Below are 6,097 nucleotides of genomic sequence, written 5' to 3' on the forward strand. Positions count from 1 at the left end.
GCCTCTCGGTGCCCGCGTGCAGGCAGGTCGCCCCGTCGCAAGCGGCAGCCCGCGGGGCGCCGCTGCCGTCTCTTCCTCCTTCTCCGTCCCGTTAGTGTCCAAGTGATGCCAGAGCAGTGTAGGCGATCGTGCTTACGGAGAGAGACCCGGCGGCGTGCGGCTGGCTACCTGAAGGCAGATCGGTATTTCACAGGGCTGCGCGAAGTGCGTGGAAGTAATAAAGATTTTGGACTCGAAAGTTGGAAGGTAGCAGGGTCGAAATAATTGGGCTGAATTTACCGTTGTCTCTAAAAAGAAAAAAAAAAGGAAAAGACTGCACTTTCTTTTTGGAGGAGAGCCACAGTTAGGACAGAAAAGTAGTTCCATGGGATTTCTTCAAAAACGTGTGCCCTCTACATAGTGTGCTCTTCTTCTGATCTATGGAAATGAGAAACTTAAAAATGGAAGAAAAAATCTTAAAACCCCTGTCATTACAATTTCTTTATATAGCCTTGTCACCGAAATCGGCCTTTTGGTAACAGCCTTGATAGACTTTCCTGGGTGCTCCCCAACTTTGGGTTTTTATTAGACTGAAAGGAAATATGTGAGGTGGCAGTTGGTGCAAAACCTACAAGTAGTCAGGACTACCTGTTAACAGTTGCCAGACACACAGGTGAGTATCATCTACTGAACCATCAGCAACACCAAAAAAGAAGCAGCAAGCTTAACGATGATGATGGCCAACATTTTCAAATTAATGAAATGTGCACAATTTAGGGAGCTAAACAAGGAGGGGATTCAATAAGCCATACTAGGGTTTTCCAAGGAAAAAGCATGCAAGCCATCACAGGAAGGAAAGAAGGAAAGAGTCAGCTATAGATGTTCTGCTGGAATTGAAAATAAAGGTTTAGACAAAGTGGTGAAAATAAAATGCATGGTCACCAAATCATGGTCCATCACATTTTGCTACATCATTCAGGGATATAACTCCAAGAGCCATTCATAGCTTTAGACTGACAAAAAACAAAAAGGAAAACATCAACAGGGAAAATGTGTTCTCCTTTGTTAAATAAATGCTTCAAAAAAGAAAACAGGTGAACAGGTGAGGCATGGTCTGCCTTAACAAATTAAATGGGGATTTTTTTTTTTCTAATTAGACTTCGGTGAGTATAGCATGACACGATGTGTTTTCTGTTACGACATTGTTGGACAAAAACTTCAGTGCATGACGAAAGCCCTGAAGAATTCTTTATTTGTCTTCCTTTCCCTTAAAAATCAAGCAGAGTTTGATTGAAGGCCACTATACTGTGAAATCAAAATTCAACTTAACCAAATTAATAGCATTCTGAAAATTGTCCTTTATCTTATCAGTTAACAAAATAAAAATGCTGTACATAAACTTCTGAGTCTTTTCGGATGCTTTGAAGAACTGTCTTAATTTGACTAGGAATAGAACGGTTGAACTCTTCCTCTTGAGAAGCTTTGGGTGGGAACCAGGTTCCCATGGTCCTAGAAAACTTTGCTTTTCTGACATCCTCCCAGCCTAAAAAGCTTTTAAAAAAGCCTAAAATCAGCCTTAACTACTGAAGAATCCCGGCCCCTTTGACTTGATGGTAGAATCAAGAACCCTCAAAATCCAAGTGGCAAGATCCTTTCTTGATCTGAATTTGAAGGAAGAACAGCATCTTGCCTCTGAGGCTGATCTGCAATCAGCATCTTTAAATGCTGTGATCAGTCAGCCACTTCAGCTTTAGTTTCACCTTAAAGGACCAGTTGTCTCTTTGAGATAGCTACCTGGCTACCTGGCAAATTTGTCTTTTCCAAGCAAGCTGCTATAAAGCTAATACAGGAATTATCAAAAGTCAAGAGAAACAGAGGCTTCTTTCCAATGTGTTTGCTCTCTGACATAGTTACAACATTGATGAAATTTATCGTGCTGGCAGGAACCAATCATCTATCTTTTAGCAACTTAAAACAGCAATAAGTTTCATATTCAGGTCATCTAAATTAAAAATTTCCTTTTTAAGTGAATGCTTGCATACCACAGGAAGTTGGTAATAAAGCTCAGCTTTTAAGAGAAATGATTCAACTACTACTGATGTAAAACTCAGCTGTAACTTCTAGGAACAGTCTTACAAAGAATTGCCTTCATTTAGAATTGAAAAATATGTAAAAATAACATTGAAAACCATGTTTAAAAGAAGTTAAGTCAGTATTTCAGTCTGCAAATCCAACAGCTAACTCAGGTTTGAGAGGTTGACTTGGGTTTCACAGGTTGAATTAGTTCAACATTAGGTTTATTGGGTTGAATTAGTTCAACCTAGTAAAAGACTTTTAAAAGCAGCAACTCAGAGAGTTGGTGCATTTGCTGTAATACATACATACAGATATACAGATATATATATGGCAAGAGTCTCATCCTCAAGATCAGGTGTATATGGGAAAGTTTTGGTGGCAAAGTTCTCCACCTCATAGTTCAGTGTCAATCCATGATTGGATTTTCTTTCTGTCAACAAAACTCTTCCACTTTTACCAGTGTAGTTACACCATTTTCTAGATACAGGGTTCCTACTGTGTGTCAAGGAATGACAAACTGCTGAAGAGGGAGAAAAAAGAAAAGTCTAATAAATTTGCCTGGAAAGAAAAGTCACTGATATTAGCCAGATGTACCTTTAAAACAGATATAACTTTTTGTCATGTAAGATGAGACCCTTCTTCAACAGACTTTCTTTGGTCACAGCAAGAGAGAATACCAAATAAATCATACTACAATTGCAGAAATTTAAACCCTTGTCCTCCCACTCCTCACTTGCCTCTTCCCTCCTCCCTTTCCCCCCCACACAGAAGCAGTAGTCCTCAGGCTGTTGGTAGACAAAGTATAGCAGGTTTTTCCCCCTGATAATTTCCATGTACGTAGAGAAAAGCGCTATCATAGCCAAAGTAGATGTGTACTGCAAATTATACCTTTTTCCCTTTATTTCCTTTATTTGGACTTGGAAACATGAGAGGCTTGATGAGCAATGCAATTTGCAAATATGTGATATTCATTTCCATCTTGAGAATTTGTGCTTTATAGCAGATTCGGAAACATTTGAGACACATGTGCTGTCTGTGTATTGTGTTTTACAGTTTCCCCGGGAGAACCCAAGAATAATATAAAAAAAAAGAAAGCAGTAGGAAAAAAACCCACTGTGAGAAATCTCAGAGGAAAAAAAGAAAGACGTGACCTCCCAACTTCACCTATTAGTAGCTTTCAAAGAAGATAGGAAAGCTCTAGTCTTTCAGAGATTTAGTACTGAGATAGGAGAGAAAAACTTTATAAATTATTGATCCATTTTTAAGCTAAGTTCATTTCCTTGAGAGAGGGAAAATATCATGTAGATAATTATGTGATTTTTCTTCCAGTAATGTCAGATTAATTAGCAAATATTACAGGCTGTTTTAAAGTTACACAATGACTATATGCCTCAAATTCTGTTTCAGTTTTCCATCATATTTACATGATTTTACTTGGTATTTTTTATTCTTGTTTGTTGTTCATTCACTTTTTATGTATAAAATGTTCTTTACTTTTTTACTATAATTACAGTCATGTCACTTGTAGTTTAGATACATTTACTAGTTCTTATGCATGGGTTGTATAAAAAGTAAATTAAGCACTGATCTGTTCCAAGTTGATACTAAAGACGGACTACGTACGTAACTTGGTAGAATGATTTGCTATATATTAGTGCTGTCTCAGCTGTGATGGTCTAAGGATATGAATGAGGCTGCTTTGGTAGGGGTATTTATCAAGTCAACTTCTAGCACGTTGATGAACATAAAACTAAATGACAACCGATAGACTTCTAGATGCATTTAAACTCATACACTAATACATCTACTTTCATAAAACCAGCAGCCATCTAAAACAACCTCACACAAAAACATGGGTTACATTATTCATAGCTGCACTTGCAACGCTTAACCTAAAACAAATTTCGCCAAATAAGGACAATTGACTGGGGAAATATTGTTTGAGTGGCTCACCACTGCAAAGACTCAAAAAACCGCAAAACAAAACAAAACAAAACCCCAACCAACCAAACCAAAAAAAAACCCAACCCTGCACGTAGAGTTAATACAATATGAAGTGATAACCCACACAGACCATACCCACATGGTTATTGCATACCACTCTGTGTTGAAGATTCCAGGGGAATTCATTAACTAAGTACAAACTGGAAGTACAAATTGGAAGATTTGCATATCAAATAAACCCCATTTCCCCACGGCCTAGTGAGACACATGAGGGCCAGGCTTCCAGGAGACCATATCACAAATGAAAACAGACTGCATCCGAACAAGAGAGAGAAAAGCTTAGCAGCAGATCTTCACAGCTATCACAATACATACCTCCCCACAACTGAACCATCAAAATATAGGAACTCAATACATGTGCTTACCAAAATGTGATATACTCCCTTTCATGCATCGCAGGTCTTTGCGGAAACAGCATCGGTTAAGCAAAACAACCACTGCTCATCAGTATTGAGCCAGATGGACAGTCAATGAAGGATGGTGACACCTATTTAATAGTAGTATAATAGTATATTTTTCACTAACTAACTTTTTTCTCTTTTTTTTAAAGTTGATTAGCACAATTCAGTCAAATTTAGATTTAGATGAACTGTTCTTAGCTTATGTRTTCTTAGTTCTGTGTAGTGTTCTTGGATATGTGTTATCTCTGTTTCAGTCCTGAAAAAGCTTGAATTTTGCTGTGTTTTTTGCCCCTCCTCCCAACATCCATTCTTATTCCACTCCCCCTCCTCCACCTCCATTGGATCAGTAGATACAATAACAGGTATTAATTCACATATAAATATTGCTGTACTTACTGTAACTGAACATTCTTGTGGGCATAAATGCCTAAATGAAGACTGTCAAGGTTTTCCTATGCTTTTTGTGCCAGGCTCAACTAGACTACCAGACATAACTGTTTCATGTAATGAAACTCTATGATCTACAGTTTGAAAATATGTCTTTTCAGTCTGTTTTTGTTTAACAGCACTATTGGTATAGTCAACCTGAGCAGTCTTCCATAGTCTGGAGCCAACACATAGCAGACAGACGATATGTATTTTTAGTCTACAGTTAATATATAATATAAGGATCACATTGTAAGCCTTGATATGAATTAAGAGAGCCCATTRATGTATAGAAGTTCTCAGCATCTATAGGGTATTTTTTTTTAAAAACTTGGAAGAGAAGCACATCTAGCATTTAGGCTTCAATGCAGGAAAGTTGGTTGTTTAATGTCAACCTTTGCCCCACTCCCCCCCAAAAAAACCCAACAGCTCATARTATCTTAGTAGTCACTGGGGTTGTAGCATTTTAATTATAGATGTTTCTTCCGTCCCTTTTTGTGGGTCACCTTTGGCATTTAAGCACTTTAGRTGTTTCTCTGTAGTGTATATTTTTAAAACAAAAATTCACCTGAACATCTCATAGGTAAATGGAGAGCACTGAAATATATTTTCTTATAGTCTTCCTTAACACACATTTTTGACCTGTACTGAACACCGATTCACAGACTTTAGTGAGTGCAGTTTCAGGTCTAACGTCAGACTTTGTAATCTGAGCACACATCTCATGAAACAGAGTTGATTAATTTACTCTTTTATCATATTTTCTACACTGTACAAACTCTAGAATATAGATGGTTACAAAACAGTCTACAGTGTTGTAAACAAACTGGCAAGATTTCATTTAAGTGTTTAATCAAGGAAGGCATATTCCTGTTGAAGCAAAATGAGAATTTCACTTTAATTCCATGTAGAAATTTTGTTTTAACTCTCCTCTACAGTGATAAAGAATTATATAATCTAAAATTCGATGACTATCGGGGACAATAAATAATATCCCACAGAAATTAAATCAATATTGAAAACATAGGAAAGTTGCCTCACACAGTTCTAGCTTGACTTTCTAATAAACCAAATGCGTCTGAAATAAGCAAAACAGCCTCCCAACATTTCCACTTCTGCTGATAAATTTTTAGATGTAGGAGTTTTGACCAAGTAATAGTCCCGTGCTTTCTTCTCTGTGCTTTCCTCTTAGTGAGCAAAGTTGTAGCTGA

The sequence above is a fragment of the Apteryx rowi genome, unplaced genomic scaffold (assembly GCF_003343035.1).
Source record: "Apteryx rowi isolate R43461 unplaced genomic scaffold, aptRow1 scaffold_208, whole genome shotgun sequence".
Taxonomy (NCBI): Eukaryota; Metazoa; Chordata; class Aves; order Apterygiformes; family Apterygidae; genus Apteryx; species Apteryx rowi.